Below are 21,717 nucleotides of genomic sequence, written 5' to 3' on the forward strand. Positions count from 1 at the left end.
AACAAACAAGATTGCAATGTTCTTGATGATAATATTCAAAGTTTTCTGCTTTTGTCAACCTGAATAATGAAAAGATATATTTTTAAATGCTTCATAGTGTCATTTCTTAGGTCATGTTTCAGTTTATTTATTTTTTTCTTCCTTTGTAATAGAGTATGAAACGTTTCTATCCTATTACTCAGGGCTAGATTCTTTATTAAATGTCATGGTACAAAGAAATTTCTAAGAAGTGCTTAGAATTCAGCACATTATATATAAAAGTTCTGATAAAATAGTCAATTGTTTCTTAAAAGACTTCCTAAAATAAATCAGTAACTAGACAAAATAACCAGTTGCTACAAAGTGTATGAAAGTCTGCTTGAGCAATTTAATGAGCTCTAGCTTTATTAAAAAGATCAAAGACTATACAAACAACAGGGCTGTTCAGAGATACAGTGTTTGCATAGCATGCATGAGACTCTAAATCAATTATCATACAAAATAGAAATAACAACAATAATAGTAATAATAACAGCTAAATAAATAGGAGAGATGTTTAAGCTTATGCTTGAAGGAACAGAAATCTAGGCAGGATTAAAAGTTTTATAATAATTAAAATTTAAAAGGAGTTAAAATGAGACAAAGAATTTTGGTAGAAATGTGAGAAAGTACATGCAGCTAAAACTAAAACAGAATGGAATGCCTCTTGTGTTAAGACAACTTCACATAGGTGCTGTCCTAATGGAACAGTGAGGGTCAACATATTATGAGGTTTTCCCCCAAAGCTACAGTTTCTTCTTTGAATAGTTAGCTAGAATTAAGACTTTGATTCAGACAAGAAACAGCAATTTCCCAGTTACACGGAGAAACTCATTAATGAATGAAACTCATTAGCATGTACCATTTGGTAAGTGAAGATGAAAATCACTTCATCATGGTGCACTGTGGTGTTCATTCCCCTATTAACTGCTTCTTGCAAGATGAACTGGCCACTTTCTGATTCTTTTTCTCACCACCTTAATTCCCAACCACCACTACTGTCTCTTTCTCTAAAACTGAGGATATTATATTTCCATCGAGTTTGCTCAGACATCTGTAATCATCTTCCAATTTTAAAAATCCACAATTTCATAATAGAAATTGTGCTAGCTGTGTTCCATATAAGTTTGGTTGTTATTATTTTTATTTGTTATGTTTTGTTGTTGTTATTGTCTTGTTTTGCTTTGCCTTAGTTTGGTTTTTCTGCATTCATTACTGTTGAAGAATGTGTTGAAATGTGATAACCTAATTTGGATAAGGAAGATTCTACACATCCAGAATTCCCTGCACTGTATATTGCTAGACTAGAGGTGGCTGTGCGTACCATAAAAGGATTTTGAGATGGGAAGTAATGTCTTATGATGTATAAATTTATTTCTAGCAACTGCTGGAAACAGATGGAACACACACATGGAAGTTCCTTGTGATTGCATTCTCTATGGGGTGTGAAGAATGTTGCCATATTCCCAGTTGTCTCGGATTCTCTTAAACTCAGATAGCTAGTTTGACTATAATTCCCAAATGAGCTGCTAGAGGTAAAAGGTAGCATGGCCGACCACTTTAACAATTATGGGACTCTCCCCTGGGTGAGTCTAATTCTCTCTCTCTCTCTCTCTCTCTCTCTCTCTCTCTCTCTCTGTGTGTGTGTGTGTGTGTGTGTGTGTGTGTGTGTGTGAGAGTGTGTGTATCTCTCTCTGTGTCTCTGTGTGTCTCTCTGTTTCTCTCTGTATGTCTGTTTCTCTCTCAGTAATAATTAGTAGCTGTATTTCTTTGTCTGTGGGTTAGACAAAGATATCTCATTTCTATGTTTACATGTCTGTTCATATTGTCATTGTCCATAACTTGTTTAGGAAGTCATTTTGGTATTATATGTGAAGTTTCTCTCTCATTTCAAGAGATACATTCTCAAAATACATTTCCTCTTCTCCTGGTTCTTACTACTTCTTCTTCCATGATTTTCCCCGAGGCTTTGGTCCAGGAGTTATGTTGTATGTTGTATCCATTGGATCTGGGCTCCTCAGCACCCACTGATCTCTGTGACAGGACTGGTTATAATCAAATATTTTTTCAATAGGTTGAGTGTGTAGTATCAATAAGTATGAGTATAGCAAAAACAATAAAAAAACAAAAGAAAAACAAAAACAAAAAACAAAAAAAGATAGAAAAAGAAAAAGACAGAGGCCATGATATCAGACATACCGAAAGGATATGGGAAAGGATATGGGAAAGGTTAGAAGGAGGAAATAAAAGAGAGACGTGATGATATCACTGCATGGTTCAATTTCAGTGATTAGTGTTAAGATATACTTTTAGTCTTGAGGTAATGTCTAGGTGAACAATGCTTGATTTAGTGTATTAAGTAATAGTATATAGTTGTATTATTGTTGTATATAAAGTATATAAAAGTATTAGGTATATAATTATATTAGTACAAAGAGCCCATAACTGATATAAATTTATTAAAAAGTATCAGGGACAAAATTTCAATATACATCTTTAAGTTGTCAGCTATGTCTTTAAAATATTATGTACACATAAGACAAAATGCCAAAATGTTACTTTACATTTTACATATATTTAAAACTTGTTCATAGCCTTTGAAAGTAAAATAATAATATTTTTTCTTTCCTCAATATGCTCCCTTTTATTTTTCTTATAAGTTCATATCCTCTGGACTCTTTTGCTTTAATTGTTTATATATACATACATATGTTTCTACATGTATTTTTGTGTATGTTTATATATAAATATATATTAATAAATAAGCTGAAATATATTAAAAATAAACATGTATATGTTATTACAAATATATTCTTTATTAATTCTAATAAGTCAAAACAGATTTAATTATATATGAAATATTCTATGATATTAAAATTCAGCTATGGTACAAAGTACTGAAAATTGTATTGCAATCATCAATGTTTCTCAAGATAATGGAAGTTCGCTTTCAATGTGTCTCTCCAACATTAATTCTTACTGTGTAACTGATTAAAGTACTTCCTTTAGTTACTCTCCTTATGTAACATCACATACCACGAAAGCATAGGGAATTATACTTTGATATGATAAAACATTAATTTAATAAGAATAGATATTTTATCAATCTAGAGTTAGTTAGATCTAGGTATGTAATTCAGTGGTAGAGGGCTTGCCAAATAAGGCTGAGAGTTTCGTGGAAACAGAAATCATAAAATATATATATCTAAAGTATAGCTGCTGATCAACAAAACACCTGGGGTAATGTCTGTCTCTTTATTTGTTCATTCATATTTACATTACATAACATCTATCTTGCAGTCAACTGTTTTCTCTATACTATAAATAAATTCTAGAGAAATGAAAATTCCTTAGTATTTAAGAGAATATGCATGTTGATTGTGTGTGCTTTCTTTCCCTCTCTCTCTTTTCTTCTTCCTATTCCTCTTCATCTCCTTTTCCCTTCTCTTTTCCTTCTCTTTATCTCCCATTATTTTTCCTAGTGTTTAAGATAGAATTCAAGGTCTATATTATTTTAGACATTTGGACTTCAGATTCTTTTAATTGTTTTTTCAAACATTACCTTCTTTTGATGGGGGTGTTTATTCTAATGTAAATATTTGATAAGAAACTGTTCTGATATCTACTCTTGATATTGTAGTCACAACCTAAAAAAAAAAAATCTTATCTTATTGGGGAACTACATATAGCAATATTGATATTCTTAAGCTACTAATATATTTTTTCCCTATGGAAAAAGAGCAATAGCTATGTCCGTGAGTTCCACGGTGACAATGTTCATTCAAACCATCACATCAGCGAGAAAGAGAACTTGCCAGTTGTATACAACCTGTGAATGTTCCAGATATCAACTTTCCTCTATGTGTGTCCAAAATATCTAAATACATTCATACCTTAGTGAGTCATGCATTAAGCTCTTCTTTTATAAATACTAAATATTATGTCCAAGCTCTTCTCCAGCCTCTTTATCATGACAGATAAGATGTGCTTTGTGATTTAAAAGGCAAATTCAATATTAGTTAAAGTCTAAAGTTAATTTGACAATAACAGAGTCATTTGAAAAATAAAACACTTTATCTTCTCCAAATAGAATGTCATTCCTTGTTTTCATTGGTTCTAGAAAAGTAAACTGAGGAAGAAATGAGGTAATTATAGAGGGGAAGTTTATGATGTATGGAGGTTCATATTGTCTTCAGGCTAACTGGCCAGTCTCCTTAAAGCATATCTAAAAAATAAATTATTTCTCTCTTTCTTCATTTCTCTACTTAACTGAGCTTAGTTACAATTTGTATTTCAAATGCTATAGTAACTCACAGGTCAATAAAGAAAGAAAGAAACAGCTGGGGTGGTGGCGCATGCCTTTGATCCCAGCACTCGGGAGGCAAAGGCAGGCGGATTTCTGAGTTCAAGGCCAGCCTGGTCTACAGAGAGAGTTCCAGGACAGCCAGGGCTACACAGAGAAACCCATTCTTGAAAAACCAAAAAAAAAAAAAAAAAAAAAAAAAAAGTAAATAAATAACTAAATAAAATAAAGAAAGAAACAAAGAAAGACAAAGAAACAAAGAAAGACAAAGAAACAAAGAAAGAAACAAAAAAAGAAAGAAACAAAGAAAGAAAGAAACAAAGAAACAAACAAAGAAACAAAGAAACAAACAAAGAAACAAACAAAGAAACAAACAAAGAAACAAAGTATTGGATGAACTTAATCACTAAATAGAGGGTAGAGAATAAAATTTCTTCCATAAGATGTTCCTTGGATCTGAAATTAAGAACAGGTTTTTTCATCTCACATACATATTGTATTTATGTATTACATGTATAAAAATTTATAGAACCTTAGGAATTAAAATAGTTTGTTCTTCAGATATCAAATGTGTATCAATGAATATATATATGTATGTGTGTATATATATATATATATACACACATATTCACCTATATTCAACTACATTATCTTTATCTGAATCTACTTATATTAGGTTTTCTCCTGTCTATCAACTCAAGAAAACCATTTAATATCCACTTATCAGTGAGTGCATACCATATGTGTTCTTTTGTGATTGGGTTACCTCACACAAGATGATATTTTCTAGTTCCATCCATGTGCCCAATTGTTTTTAATACCTGCATAGGACTCCATTGTATAAATGTACCATATTTTCTGTATCCTTTCCTCTGCTGAAGGACATCTGGGTTCTTTCCAGCTTCTGGCAATTGTAAATAAGGCCACTATTGAACATAGTGGAGCGTATGTCCTTGTTATATGTTGTAGCATCTTTTGGATATATGCCCAGGAGTGGTATAGCTGGGTAGTACTACATCCAATTTTCTGAGGAACTGCCAGACTAATTTCCCATGTGGTTGTACCAGCTTGAAATCTCATCAACAATGGAAACATTTTTCGTTTTTCTCCAAATGCTTACATGCATCTGCTGTCACCTGAGATTTTGTTCTTAGCCATTCTGACTGGTATGAGGTGGAATCTCAATGTTGTTTTGATTTGCATTTCCCTCATCATTAAGGATGTTGAACATTTCTTTAGGTGCATATTGACAATTCAAGTTTATTCACTTGAAAATTCTTGGTTTACATCTGTACTCCATTTTTAATAGGGTTATTTGATTGTCTGGAGTCTAATTTCTTGAGTTCTTTGTATATATTGGATATTAGCCCTCTAACCAATATAGGATTGGTAAAGATCTTTTCCCAATCTGTTGCTTCCATTTTTTTCCTATTGACTTATGCTTTGAATTTTATGAGATCCAGTTTGTCAATTCTTGATCTTAGAGCATAGGGTATTAGTATTCTGTTCAGGAAATTTCTCCCTGTGCCCTTTGATTGAGGCTCTTCCCACTTTTTATTCTGTTTCAGTGTCTCTGGTTTTATGTGGATGTCTTTGATTCACTTGGACTTGAGCTTTGTACAAGGATATAAGAATGGAAGGATATGCATTCTTCTACTTGCTAACTGCCAGTTGAACCAGCACCATTTGTTGAAAAATGCTGTCTTTTTCCACTGGATGGTTTTAGCTCCTTTGTCAGTGATCAAGTAATCATATGTGTGTGAGTTTATTTCTGAGTCTTCAATTCTGTTCTATTGATCTTACTGCCTGTCTCTGTACCAATACCAGGCAGTTTTTTGCTTTTTTTTTTTTTTTTTTTTTTTTTTTCCACAATTGCTCTGTAGTACAGCTTGAGTTCAGGGATGTTGATTTCCCCTAGAAGTTCTTTTATTGTTGAGAATAGTTTTTGATACCCTGTGTTTTTGTTATTCCAAATGAATTGGAAAGTTGCTCTTTCTAACTCTATGAAGAACTGAATTGGAAATTTGATGGGGATTGCATTGAATCTGTACATTGCTTTCTGCATGATGGCCATGTTTGCTCTACTAATCTTGCCAATCCATAAGCATGGGAGATCTTTGCATCTTCTGATATCTTTTTTGTTTTCTTTTTTCCAATATTTGAAGTTCTTGTCATACAGATCTTTCACTTGCTTGGTTAGAGTCACACCAAAATATTTGTGATTGTTGTGAAGGGTGTTGTTTCCCTAATTTCTTTCTCAGCCTGTTACCGTTTGAGTAGAGGAAGGCCACTGATCTGTTTGAGATAATTTTATATCCAGCCACTTTGCTGAAGTTGTTTATCAGTTTTAGGGCTTCTCTGGTAGAACTTTGGGGTCACTTCTTATAGTCATCTAACACCTGCTGATTCTTTCTCTTATCAAATCCCCTGCTAAGCTTTATCTCTTAATTTCTACACTCTGGAACTTTTAAAGATTAAGAATAAACATCTAGATGGACTTCTTTCTTGTGGCAGTGAGGAAGTGTGTATGATATCACATTTGTCTTCTGAGTATATGGTATATCATGATATATGGTGATACCAAAATTGGCAATAAAGTCATTTAGCAAAGACTTCTCTGCTTAGTCAATCTACTTTGTGTAATGAATAAATAAATATTTTTGGCGACAGTTTCTTAAAGCATATACCACAATTCTAAGCACAGCAATAAAATATCTTCCTAAGTTATTTTTTTTTAATTTGGTTCAATACAGATATGTTTGTATTCCTATTGTCTGGGGGATTTCCAGCCAAAATTTTAAAGATTCTTAATGCCTTAAAACAATCTGTTTTTTAACTATTATAAAAATTAATGTGTTTTTTTTAAAGAGGGGCAAACGGAAAAAATAGAAATTAAGATTTTTTAAAAAGATATATTATTTTCATTTTCATAAATCTACAAATCGAGATTGTAAATACTTGTGCACGACAAGAGTCCTCTTTGAGGCACATATACAAATCATGATAATCAGCAGTCCCATTTCTACCAACCATTTGTATGTCTTAAGAACCTTCAAACTCTTTTCCACTTTTTTTGTGCTATGTGAAACTTATTGATATAACTATAGATTACATTCTTAGCTAAAGTTCAATTAAAATTTTCCCTCTTTTAAAAATAATGCTACATAAATCACCGTACCTGACTGCCGAATACGCGACTAGGCAATAAAAACAACAAAGTACTAGCATTGAAAGATAGACACAGCAAGTATTGCAGGCTTTCTATCACTTGTGGGAGCTAGAATTTAAAGCAAGGTAAAATTTGAAACTAACAGGAGCCTACATGGAAGAGCCATGAAGACAGGGGAAGTGAAAGGGAGAGACATTTCTAGAAGTAGAACTACAGAAGCATTCAGTGTGCACACATGTAATTATCACAGCCAATTCTATGTATATGATGTATGCTAATAATTGTGTACTAAGGAGAATACTCAGTAATTGATTCATATTTTTGTAGAAAAATTAATATTTATTTATTTATTTATTTATTTATTTATTTATTTATTTATTGGATTTTTCAAGACAAGATTTTTTTATGTAGTCCTGACTGTCCTGGAACTCAGTCTCTAGACCTGACTGGCTTTGAACTTAGAAATCCGCCTGCCTCTGCCTCCCGAGTGTTGGGATTAAAGGCGTGCGCCACCACTGCCTGGCAGAAAAATTATTCTTAAGACAATATTGCTAAGATTTGTAAGACAAAGAATAGCTCTTCAATTGGTTTTGGATACATATAGACAGAAAAACAAAATCATACATCTAAATTTTTTCCATATACAAAAAAACAAAGAAATAAAAGAAAAACTTAAATGTATGACACAGACTATGAAACAGCAATAGGCAGAAAGGAGAAACCTCAAGACACAGGAACAGATAATTATTCTCTAGGATGAGAATCCAGAAATCACAGACAACCAAAACCAAACAAGAGAGAACGTATAAAGCTAAGAAGCACTTCAAGGGAAAGGCAGCAGTCCTTAACATGTTCAACTGCTTGAAACAATTTATGCATCCAGATATTGTATAACTTTATTCTAACTATATAATTATATACAATACACTCTTGTCTTCCTTATGTATAGGAAAATAGAAAGAGTTTGCATGGGTTCAAGGATGTTCAGAGATCAAAATCATAATACTTAACATTTTACCAAGTCAAGCATTAGTTTTCTTTATGTACAGAACAATAGATCCTGTTGTATTTTAGTTCTGCCTGAGTTGATTTAAACATAGACTTAAAAAGAGAAATGCAGTTCACAGCAGGCTGTCAGAAATAGTGTAAATGTTAAAGCTTCGTGTTGCATCCTCCATAGGAAGTGGGGTCAGAGATGAGTCATGGAGATCAAACTGAAGCAATTCTGTGTTCTAGCTTGTTTCTCCAACAAATGTGTGCACATGGGGAGCACATGGCCCAAGGGCATCCCTGTAGTCTGGGCTGGAGGTAAAGCACAACATGGATTCAACCTTCCCTTTGCCTTTCTGTTACTAGTTGCTTATATACTGACAAATTCTTGTTGGAATGAACATCAAGGTCAACTACAAAAAGAAAAGACTTTCAAGTAAGGGCAATCTGAGGTTGAAGGAAATTTAATGATGAACAACTATGGTCTCTGGTCAGTTACACACATTACATGTATAACTTCAAGTTCCTTAGAATCATAGTAGCAGAGACAGAATCTTTCTACCAAGCTCAAAATGCTTTACCTTTAAGACACAATTCTTTACCCCAAATTCACTAGGAATGCTAATTAAAACAAAAAGTACTATTTGATCAACAATAATTCTTACCCTCAGAAAGAACACCTTTGTTTGTCTTGCTATTTTAAAATATAATACTTCAGATAACTTTAATAGTATTTAATTCCAGTCTGATGATTTTCAGCTTGGGTCTTAATTTTAGGTGCTAAGTATGTGAGATTTATGGTCGAGAACTCATCCAAGTTCTCAGATAAAGAGACTGCCTGTCACCTGACACTTCACATGGCAGAGAGAGTGACCTCAGGTCTTTCTCTTCATTGCAGGATCATGCTGCCTATATGCAGGTCCACACTCACAGCCTACATATTGTCACCAACCAAACTTGCTTTTTAATTCTATCCTACTCTGCGGGTATACTTTTAGCATATTGGTCATTTCCCAACAGATGTATGTAAATAAAATAAATATTCCCATAATATTTGATTTTTGACTTGATAGTAACCTAGCTAGATTTTGACTATATATTTTATTCCAGTAAGAAACTGGGAAGTACTTGTATGGAGAAACATGTATAATATTACAAACTCCATTTCCTTACCACACCAGAGTGTTTTCAGAGTCTGTCCACTATTATAGAGTGGCCAGGAAATGAGAGGCAGTTGCTTTATCTGTTCCACTTGCAAGAAGGATAGATAATACAAAGCAGCCATGAAATTGACAAATGTGTCAATAAAAGTAATTCTGGAGAATTCCTTGTTATAATTACCCACATACACATTTAGGAACTTATAGGAGGAGAGTCTTACCAAGAATACACCTCTAGAGCAGGGTGTGGTGGTGTACACCTCTAATCTTAGCACTTGGGAGGCAGAGGCAGGCAGATTTCTGAGTTCCAGGACAGCCAGGGATACACAGAAAAACCCTATCTCGAAAAACAAAAACAAACAAACAAACAAACAAACAAAAAAGAGAATACACCTCTAATACCTAATAGTAGAGGTGTTTTTTTTCCTAGCTCTTTTAATTAAAGGCAGACAAAAAAAAATCCTTGATGATTCTAATAGTTGGATAAGAATCCACCACCTCTGAGGTTTTCTGGAGTAAAGAAATGTAAATGTGTTCTTTACAAAACTCAACACGAAATATATGCTAAGATCAGATCTCTGGGTATGCATATTTTTATTAAAATACTTAAATTTGCTTTATTTTAATATTTTCAGTAGATACATTTAAATTGGGTTAGCTTTTAACTGTGACTTGTTACAATATAGACTAACCTAGCAAGAAAACATTCATGAGTAGCTATCTAAATAAGGTGGCCCTTTTAGTATGTTTGGTGGAGGGAATTGTCTTATTAATTGGTATAGAAAGACACAGCCAAACACACCCATTTGTTTCTTTCCACTCTTGACTGTGGAGGTGATGTGACATGTTTAAGTTCCTGGTTTGACTTCCCCTCACTGACTGATTATAACCAGAACTGTAATCCAAATAAACCATTTTTATGCTCTAATTTGCTTGTTGCGAGGATGTTTGATCACAGAAACAGAAGTAAAGTTAGAAGGTTTGAGTATTAAAGATCAATAACCAAGAACCATTCCAATTTAAGTAAATTCATCTTTCTTTCTTTCTTTGTCTTATTCTTCACCTGGAATACCTTTGATATCTCAAATCAGGCTGCTCTTGAACTTTGTGAAGGCAGCTATAATTTCAGTTGAATAAGCAACATCTACTCTAGCTTATAATTTGAACAAATTTCCATTAGCCAGAAGAAAAAAATATTTAAAAATTGACTTTCATCTGTGAGCTGAGGCAGGATATAAAATATCCTGTAAAGTGTGAAGGAGAAAAATGTTTCAAGTTGCTCAAATAATGCAGAAAATTTAACATGGTTTATACTGTAATCTAATACCAACGCAAACCATAGCATCTCTAATGCTTTTTCTGAAGCATGCTTCTTAAAATTTCTTTGTGCTTGTTTTAATGTCTTTCCTTGAACAGTTACAAAAGGGGGTTGACTGGTGCCAGTGGTAAATTTAGGTTGGAAGTAGGGTATCCAGACCACTTTAATGTCTCTTCAGATGAGATTTGAGTGCTCCCAATCCAATCTCTGAACATCAGTTTCATGGGCATGAAGGCATTTAATAAGGACCACAGAGTGATGATAAGCTTCATAAATTAGCAGCTAATTAATCTGCTGTGAACTTAATTGGTAAATTCAGCCCTCCAAGTCAGAAGCTATAGGGTGGGCAATCTCCAAATTAATTCCCCTTTTAAAGCTTGAAAGCTAGAGAAATTCTATTATTTAATTCTAATTATAATTATGTAGAGAAAAATGTCTCATTAAGGTCCAGGTTGACAAGTCTATACTTTTTTTCTTAAAACCTAACTGGTCAAAGTTACAGGTGGATTCCACTTTTAGTTGGAATTCTAGAATGGATAAACTTGTACTTAAGCAAATACTAGAGATTTAAATATTTTTAAATAAATATTAGTGTAATTAGAAGAGACCACATTAAAATATTCTAAAAGGATCAACACAGGAGCAATAACAAAATTAATTTGTTAGGAAAAGCCATAATAAGTCTGATAGTGTCCAGTTTTGAATTACTAGTTTGGTTTGCAAATATCAAATTATAACACTATGACCTTTATTGTTTAAATGTTTTTTTATGGATACATAATTACTTATTATTTATTCTCCTCTTCCAAAAGACACTTGGACAAATAATATAAAATAGCTTATGCCATATTTAGAAATGGCCAAGAACACCCCTGGGTACTCCTCACAGAAAAACACTAAAAAATCTTCAGAAGAACTCCTCCTCCCCACTGCCTACCTCTGTAATATTTTTAAGGCAATTATTTTATTTTAATTCACCACAATTTTTAACAATGATATCAAAATAAATAATCTACCACTACTCAGAGACAAAGACATTTAAATGAAAAGATTTAAAATATACCTGTGTGTACAAATACCCACAATAAGTTGCCCAGAAACTCTAACTAATGAATAATACAAGATTAATTTCCTAGGCGACAAGTCACAACTCTACAGAAATGTGCATAAACATTAGAAATCCCACAGCCAAGAACCACAGTACAACATCAGCATTTGGTCAGAATCCTATGAATAACTGTGAGCATCCACTTCTGTATCTTCCAGGCACTGGCAGAGCCTCGCAGGAGACAGCTATATCAGGCTCCGGGTTCTTGTTGGCATCCACCATAGTGTCTGGATTTGGTGATTGTTTACAAGGTCTCCAGTGAAGGATCGAGAGAAATACCCAGGGAGCTAAAGGGGATTGAAGGCCCATAGGAGGAACATCAATATGAACTAACCAGTACCCCAAAAGCTCCTTGGAACTATACACATGGTGGAACTTGTGGCTCTAGATATATATGTAGTAGAAGATGACCTAGTTGGTCATCAATGGGAGGAGAGGCCCTTGGTCCTGTGAAGGCTCTAGGTCCCAGTATAGGGGAATGCTAGGACTAGGAATGGAAGTGGGTGGGTTGGGGAGCAGGAGGAGGTAGGGAGGGGATAAAATATTTTCAGAGGGTAAACTAGGAAAGGGGATAACATTTGAAATATAAATAAATAAAATAGCTAATAAAAAAGGAAAAAGACATTAAAAAAGGAATTCTATAAAGATCTCAGGGCATTGGGGCTCATCAATGGCTTTTACAAGTCAGCCTTTTCACTGTAGAAGGCTATGCTTCAGGATGGGTGCAGATCATGTCCATTCTCCCCCCTCCCCCCAGGCACATACATATCCATCACTGCTGAGGTAACAATTTGTGATGACTTAAGAACCCAAATTAAGCCCCAGAGCATGTTTCTCTCTGGAGCAGGAACTTGAAAACCAACAGTGTAAATAGGAGTTGAATGGAGGGAGCATCTGTGGGAGACATCTTGGTTCCCAGATCCCACTGAGACTAGTCTGCACAGGTAAGAGTGTGGACTACAGAAGATAACAGCTTCTGGGATAGGCAGGAGCCACAGAGCTTCTGAGGCAGACCCTATTGCCGGCTCCAGATGTTCAGGCACCTTCCCTGCCAGAGAAGAGGTGTCCACCCTACCCTGGAGAGCTTTGCCAGAGCACGTGATGGAGCCATCTTGGTTCCTGGATACCTCTGAAACTAGTCTGCACAGGTGAGAGTGTGGACTACAGAAGCTAACAGCTTCTGGGACAGGTCCTATTTCAGGCCTCCATCTTCTGCCAGGAGGCAAGTCTGAACACCACATATCTGTGCAACTTCCCTGAAAGAGGAGAGCTTGCCTGAAGAGAGTGGTCTAACCACTGAAACTCAGGAAAGAGCTAGTCTCCCAGGTCTGCTGGTAGAGGCTAACAGAATCACTAGAGGAACAAGCTCTAACCAGAGATAACAATAACAATTGTCTCCAGAGATTACCAGATGGCAAAAGGCAAAAGGAAGAATCTTACTAACAGAAAACAAGACCACTCACCATCATCAGAACGTAGCACTACCACCTCAGCAAGTCCTGGGCACCCCTACACACAAGAAAACCTAGACCCAGATTGAAAGGCATATCTCAAGATAGTGGTAGAGGACATCAAGAAGGACTTTAATAACTCACTTAAAGAAATACAGGAGAACACTGCTAAAGTGTTTCAAGTCCTTATAGAAAAAACAGGAAAACAAATCCAAGCAGATGATGGAAATGAACAAAGCCATACTAGACCTAAAAAAGGGAAGTAGACACAACAAAGAAAACCCAAAGTGAGGAAAGCTGGAGATAGAAACGTTAGGAAAGAAATCTGGAAACATAGATGCTAGCGTCAGCAACAGAATACAAGAGATTGAAGAGAGACTCTCGGGTGCAGAAGATTCCATAGAGAACATTGGCACAACAATCAAAGAAAATACAAAATGAAAAAAATCCTAACTCAAAACATCCAGGAAATCCAGGACACAATGAGAAGACCAAACCTATGGATAATAGGAGTAAATGAGAATGAAGATTTTCAACTTAAAGGGCCAGCTAATATCTTCAACAAAATAATAGAAGAAAACTTCCCAAACCAATAGAAAGAGATGCCCATGAACATACAACAAGCCTATAGAACTCCAAATAGAATGGACCAGAAAATAAATTCCTCCTGACACATAATAATCAGAGCAACGAATGCACTAAATAAAGATAGAATATTAAAAGCAGTAAGGGAAAATGGTCAAGTAACAAATAAAGGCAAGCCTATCAGAATTACACCAGATTTTCCACCAGAGACTATGAAAGCCAGAAGATCCAGGACAGATGTTATACAGACACTAAAAGAACACAAATGCCAGCCCAGGCTACAATACCCAGCCAAACTCTCAATTACCATAGATGGAGAAACCAAAGTATTCCAGGACAAAACCAAATTCACACATTATCTTTCCACGAATCCAGCCCTTCAAAGGATAATAACAGAAAAAACAAAAAAAAAAAAACAACAACAAAAAAACAAAAACAAACAAACAAACAAAAAAAAACAATACAAGGACAGAAACCATGCCCTAGAAAAAGCAAGAAAGTAATCCCTCAACAAACCAAAAAGAAGAATGACACAAGAACAGAATGCCAACTCTAACAACAAAAATAATAGGAAGCAACAATTATTTTTCCTTAATATCTGTTAATATCAATGGACTCCATTCCCCAATAAAAAGACATAGACTAACAGACTGGCTATACAAACTGATTCCAACATTCTGCTGCTTAGAGGAAACCCATTTCAGGGAAAAAGACAGACTCTACCTCAGAGTGAAAGGCTGGAAAACAATTTTCTAAGCAAATGGTCTGAAAAAATAAGTTGGAGTAGCCATTCTCATATAGAATAAGATCGACTTCCAACCCAAAGTTATAAAAAAAGACAAGGAAGGACATTTCATATTCATCAAAGGTAAAATCCTCCAAGACCAACTCTCAATTCTGAATATCTATGCTCCAAATGCAAGGGCAGCCACATTCATTTAAGAAAGTTTAGTGAATCTCAAAGCACACATTACACCTCACACAATAATAGTGGGAGACTTCAACATAACACTTTCCTCAATGGACAGATGATGGAAACAGAAACTAAACAGGGACACAGTGAAACTAACAGAAGTTATGAAACAAATGGATCTAACAGATATCTACAGAACATTTTATCCTAAAACAAAAGGATATAACTTCTTCTCAGCACCTCATGGTAACTTCTCCAAAACCGACCATGTATTTGGTCAAAAACAGGCCTCAACAGATACAAAAATATTGAAATTGTCCCATGCATCCTATTAGATCACCATGGACTAAGACTGATCTTCAATAACAACTTAAATAATAGAAAGCCAACATTCACAAGAAAACTGAATAACACTCTTCTCAATGATACCTTGGTCAAGGAAGGAATAAAGAAAGTAATTAAGGACTTTTTAGAGTTTAATGAAAATGAAAACAAAACATACCCATACTTATGGGACACAATGAAAGCATTTCTAAGAGGAAAACTCATAGCTCTGAGTGCCTCCAAAAAGAAACTAGAGAGAGCACACACTAGCAGCTTGACAACCCACCTAAAAGCTCTAGAACAAAAGGATTCAAACTCACCCAAGAGCAGTAGACAGCAGGAAATAATCAAACTCAGGGGCAAAAATCAACCAAGTGGAAACAAGAAGAACTATTCAAAGAATCAACCAAACTAGGAGCTGGTTCTTAGAGAAAATCAACAAGATAGATAAACACTTAGCCAGACTCACTAGAGGGCACAGGGACAGCATCCCAATTAACAAAATCAGAAATGAAAAGGGAGACATAACAACAGATCCTGAAGACATCCAAAACACCATCACATCCTTCTACAAAAGACAACACTCAACAAAAATGGAGAACCTGGAAGAAATGGAGAAGTTTCTAGACAGATACCAGGTACCAAAGTTAAATCAGGATCAGGTTAATGATCTAAACAGTCCCATATCCCCTAAAGAAGTAGAAGCAGTCATTAATAGTCTCTCAATGAAAAAAAGCCCAGGACCAGATGGGTTTAGTGCAGAGTTCTATCAGACCTTCAAAGAAGATCTAATCCCAGTTCTTCACAAACTATTCCACAAAATAGAAACAGAAGGTACTCTACCCAACTCATTCTATGAAGCCACAATTACTCTGAAACCTAAACCACAGAAAGACCCAACAAAGATAGAGAACTTCAGACCAATTTCCCTTATGAATATTGATGCAAAAATACTTAATAAAATTCTCTCTAACCGAATCCAAGAACACATCAAAACAATCATCCATCCTGATCAAGTAGGTTTCATTCCAGGGATGCAGGAATGGTTTAATATATGGAAATTGATCAATACAATCCACTATATAAACAAACTCAAGGACAAAAAACACATGATCATCTCTTTAGATGCAGAGAAAGCATTTGACAAAATCCAACATCCATTCATGGTAAATGTCCTGGAAAGATCAGGAATTCAAGGTCCATACATAAACATGATAAAAGCAATCTACAGCAAACCAGTAGCCAACATCAAAGTAAATAGTGAGAAGCTGGAAGAAATCCCACTAAAATCAGGGACTAGACAAAGCTGCCCATTTTCTTCCTACCTCTTCAACATAGTACTTGAAGTCCTAGCCAAAGAAATTAGAGAACAAAAGGAGACCAAGAAGATACAAATTGGATAGGAGGAACTCAAAATATCACTTTTTGCAGATGATATGATAGTATATATAAGTGACCCTAAAAATTCCACCAGAGAACTCCTAAACCTGATAAACAGCTTCAATGAAGAATCAATATAAAATACCTTGGCATGACTCTAACTAAGGAAGTAAAAGATCTGTATGATAAGAACTTCAAATCTCTGAAGAAAGAAATTAAAGATCTCAGAAGATGGAAAGATCTCCCATGATCTTGGATTAGCAGGATCAATATAGTAAAAATGGCTATCTTGCCAAAAGAAATCTACATATTCAAAGCAATCCCCATCGAATTTCCAACTCAATTCCTCAACGAATAATAAAGGGCAATCTGCAAATTCATCTGGAATAACAAAAAAACCTAGGATAGCTAAAACTCTTCTCAAGGATAAAAGAACCTCTGGTGGAATCACCATGCCTGACCTAAAGCTGTACTACAGAGCAATTGTGATAAAAACTGCATGGTACTGGTATAGCAACAGACAAATAGACCAATAGAATAGAATTGAAGACCCAGAAATGAAACCACACACCTATGGTCACTTGATCTTTGACAAGGGAGCTAAAACTATCCAGTGGAAAAAGACAGCCTTTTCAACAAATGGTGCTGGCACAACTGGTGGTTATCATGTAGAAGAATGCAAATTGATCCATTCCTATCTCCTTGTACTAAGGTCAAATCTAAGTGGATTAAGGAACTCCACATAAAACCAGAGACATTGAAACTTACAGAGGAGAAAATGGGGAAAAGCCTCCAGGATATGGGCACAGGGGAAAAATTCCTGAATAGAACAGCAATGGCTTGTGCTGTAAGATAGAGAATTGACAAATGGGACCTCATAAAATTGCAAAGCTTCTGTAAGGCAAAAGACACTGTCAATTAGATAAAAAGACCACCAACAGTTTGGGAAAGGAACATTACCTATCCTAAATCAGATAGGGTACTAATATTCAATATATATAAAGAACTCAAGAAGGTAGACTCCAGAAAATCAAATAACCCCATTAAAAAATGGGGCTCAAAGTTAAAGAATTCTCACCTGAGGAATACCAAATGGCTGAGAAGCACCTGAAAAAATGTTCAGCATCCTTAATCATCAGGGAAATTCAAATCAAAACAACCCTTAGATTCCATCTCACACCAGTCAGACTAGCTAAGATCAAAAATTCAGGTGACAGCAGATGCTGGCAAGAATGTGGAGAAAGAGAAACACTCCTTCATTGTTGGTGTGATTGCAAGCTTGTACAACCACTCTGGAAATCAGTCTGGCGGTTCTTCAGAAAATTGGACATGTTATTACTGCAGGATCCTGCAATACATCTCCTGGGCATATATCCAGAAATTGTTCCTTCCAACTGGTAAGAAGGACACATGTTCCACTCTGTTCATAGCAGCCTTATTTATAATAGCCAGAAGCTGGAAAGAACCCAGATGCCCCTCAACAGAGGAATTGATACTGAAAATGTGGTACATTTACACAATGGAGTACTACTCAGCTATTAAAAAGAATGAATTTATGAAATTCCTAGGCAAATGGATGGACCTGGAGGGCATCATCCTGAGAGAGTTAACCCAAACACAAAAAAAACTTACATAATATGTACTCACTCATAAGTGGATATTAGCCCAGAATCTTAGAATACCCAAGATATAAGATACAATTTACTAAACACATGAAATTCAAGAAGAACTGAGACCAAAGTGTATTCTTTGTACCTTCTTAGTATTGCGAACAAAACACCCATGGAAGGAGTTATAGAGACAAAGTTTGGAGCTGAGACGAAAGGATGGACCATCTAGAGACTGTCATACCAGGGGATCCATTCCATAATCAGCCTCTAAACGCTGACACCATTGCATACACTAGCAAGATTTTACTGAAAGGACCCTGATATAGCTGTCTCTTGTGAGACTATCCCAGGGCCTAGCAAACACAGAAGTGGATGCTCACAGTCAGCTATTGGATGGATCACAGGGCCCCCAGTGGAGGAGCTAGGGAAAGTACCCTAGGTGCTGGGGGGATCTGCAACATATAGGTGGAACAACAGTATGAACTAACCAGTACTCCCCGGAGCTTGTTTTTCTAGCTGCATGTGTATCAGAAGATGGCCTAGTCGGCCATCAGTGGAAAGAGAGGCCCATTGATCTTGTAAACTTTATATGCCTCAGTATAAGGGAATGCCAGGGCCAAGTCATGGAAGTTGCTGGGTGGGGGAGTAGGTGGGGGAGAATGTGGAAGACTTTTGGGATAGCAGTGGAAATGTAAATGAAATAAATACCTAATTGAAAAGAAAAGAAGAGAAAAGAAAAGAAAAGAAAAGAAAAGAAAAGAAAAGCTCTTATGCACCAATGTGTGTGGGGGGGGGTGGGGGGGGGGAGGAGTTGAGTGGAACCTGCCTGCAAGAATCTTTTATTTTCCTTTAAGGCTACAGAAATTCGGCCCATAAACAAGGAAATTAATTCTCATATTAAACATACCCCTACAAATAGCCAAGGTATCCAGTCAGGTTCTACATGGAGAGTCTGCTGTATCACATTTTCTTCTGAGGGCATAATTTGTGAGTCCACAAGACTAAGATCAATTCCTTCTGGAAATACTAGCTTCTCACAAACTGCTTCCTTATTTGGTAAATATTGTGATACTGTGTTAGGTTCCGTGAAGAAGGAAGGTGGGACATGCTTTAAATTAGCAATTTTGCTCTCTGGATGTATATTCTCATAACATGTAAGTTTTGCCAGCCTCATGGCAAAGCCTTCTGTCATTCATTCTGATGAGCACCCCATCAATTCTCAAGACAAATGCAATAGCAGAAAAAACTGGAAGGCGTTACTTTAATTTTCACACCCAGGCTGGAAACGCCGTGATCGTGCAATTCATCTTCAAACAGGAGAACTTCTTTAAAAATTTTAATCTGTTCTTTGGCTTTCGATTTTTCTGTATCTATACTATCTGTTGTAGGTACAACCTTTAACTTAAGGATTCTCCAAGCAACGTTTCTTTCTATTCTGTTGTATAGGTCCAGTCATCCAGTTTAATAACTTCTTCGGAGTGTTCACCCTCCGTCCTACTTTCTTGTCACTATTCAGCACAAGCTGCTTTGAGCATGCCCTAGTAGTTGTTCACACATGTCTGTCAGTGAATCTACAGTACTAAACTCTATTCCAAAGCCAGAGCCATGCTGGTTTCTTAGAACGTTGACTCTAAGCATCATTTCAGGGAGGGATGGCATATGCAGCTCTGTCAGCTAACCAGCCAGGTCGGGAAGGGGGCACTCTGCCTCGCCTGAGTTCTTCAAGGTGAGACGCTGCTCCCAATTCTGAACCTAGCCGATGGCTCTCACTGAACGCCCACACTCACTTTCTGTTGGAATATGGACTCCATTTAAAAATGCTCAGAGCACAAGGCTGGGCAGAGGCATGTAACAAAAAGCCTATTTTATGACAATATTTTATAACAATATTCTAAATAATATTTACATTGTGCACAATTCACGTATTCAAAATTACTTGTAACAAAGAACACTGTGGAACATAAGTAATTTACCCTTGAATTTGAGAATATGCTGTGAAGAACTCTCTTCTTTTGTTGTCCAGTACTGTGATATATTGTTACTAGACCAGGGGCAGACTTTCTGTGTACAAACTATTAAACAATAATTATTTCTTCTCTTTTCTTGGTATGATGCAAGATGAACCAGATTCCCTGAAGTGTCATTTCTACAAGGTTATTATCCATCTTGGAATTTTGCTTCGTTATCCAAAGGCAGATGTAAATCCTAAACTTTTAACCAGAATAAAATAGGATTTCCTTAAATTGCTAAGACAAATCCCTATTAAAAGATAATATAAATATTACACTAAAATAAAAATGCTGTTGTATGTAGCAGAGGATGGCTTTAAATGGCATAGTAGGAGAAGCCCTTGGTCTTGTGAAGGCTTAATGACCCAGGGTCTCAGAAGGGGAACCTGAAATGTAAATAAATACATTATCCAAAATTAAAAAAATAAAATAAAAATGTCATTTTCTCAAAGGCAGTGAAAATCATATGAGCATATAGACAAAGTATGTTATTCAATTCGAGCAGAGACAATTTCAAAAAGGAAGAATGTGGTTGATACCCACTCTGCTTACTCTTACCTTGGATGATTGACGGCTTTCTCAAAGCAGACTGCACTGTCGCTTTATGAAGTCTCTCAGCTGTTGTGTGGGAAAATGAAGTCCACATGTGGGGAAATATCAAAGCTATTGATTGGGTCACCTAGTTCCAGGGAATTACTGAGTATGTAATTCCTCAGCTGTGCCTCCAGGACCTAACCTAGAAGTTTGTCTCCATTCCTTTAGAAAAGGAAGGAAACCTTTTCTCATCTTCTGCAGGTATGATAGTTTGATTTTCTTTCTCCCCCAATAGCTGAGGAATCGAAAAGATAAATCACTGACTGAAAGAGGATAGTAATTTCATTTGAAACTAGTGGCAAAGATTAGAAAGACATGGAAAAATGAAAATTTTTCTTCTGACTTTGTTGGCTCTATCTCCATGATTACTTTATAAAAGGTTTTAGGCCACTGCTATAGATTTTGCTATACAAGATAAAAAAAAAAAAAAGATAAATCAATTTTCGTCTTCATTGTAGAACGTAGTCGGGTTCAAGTCCCCCGAAGATTTTTATTTTTTCTAGACATACAATAGACAGTTGTATAAAAAGGTGATAATAGTTTCACAACTGAAGGATCATCTTTTGCCTTAAGTATGTTTTAGTTTCGATTGGTTGTATTGATCAGAGAGGAGGGAGAAGACACTGTGCCCTCGTTATCTAAGTTTAAGCTTGTCTTAAATACATGAGGAAAGCTAAATAACCTTTGCATTCTTTTTAACCTTTAGAGGTATTTCTTCGTTACTCAAGAACTATGTTGAAGTTCAAATCAAAACTACTAAACTAAGCCAGGTCGGCAGGGCTTCT

The 21,717-nt window shown here is 35.7% G+C and overlaps 1 pseudogene; it reads right to left on the reverse strand.

The window, feature by feature from the left end:
* Window positions 1-19,221: 19,221 nt before the first annotated feature.
* Window positions 19,222-19,991, reverse strand: Gm20223 (annotated as a pseudogene).
* Window positions 19,992-21,717: the final 1,726 nt, after the last annotated feature.

The sequence above is a fragment of the Mus musculus genome, chromosome 5, assembly GCF_000001635.26.
Source record: "Mus musculus strain C57BL/6J chromosome 5, GRCm38.p6 C57BL/6J".
NCBI lineage: Eukaryota > Metazoa > Chordata > Mammalia > Rodentia > Muridae > Mus > Mus musculus.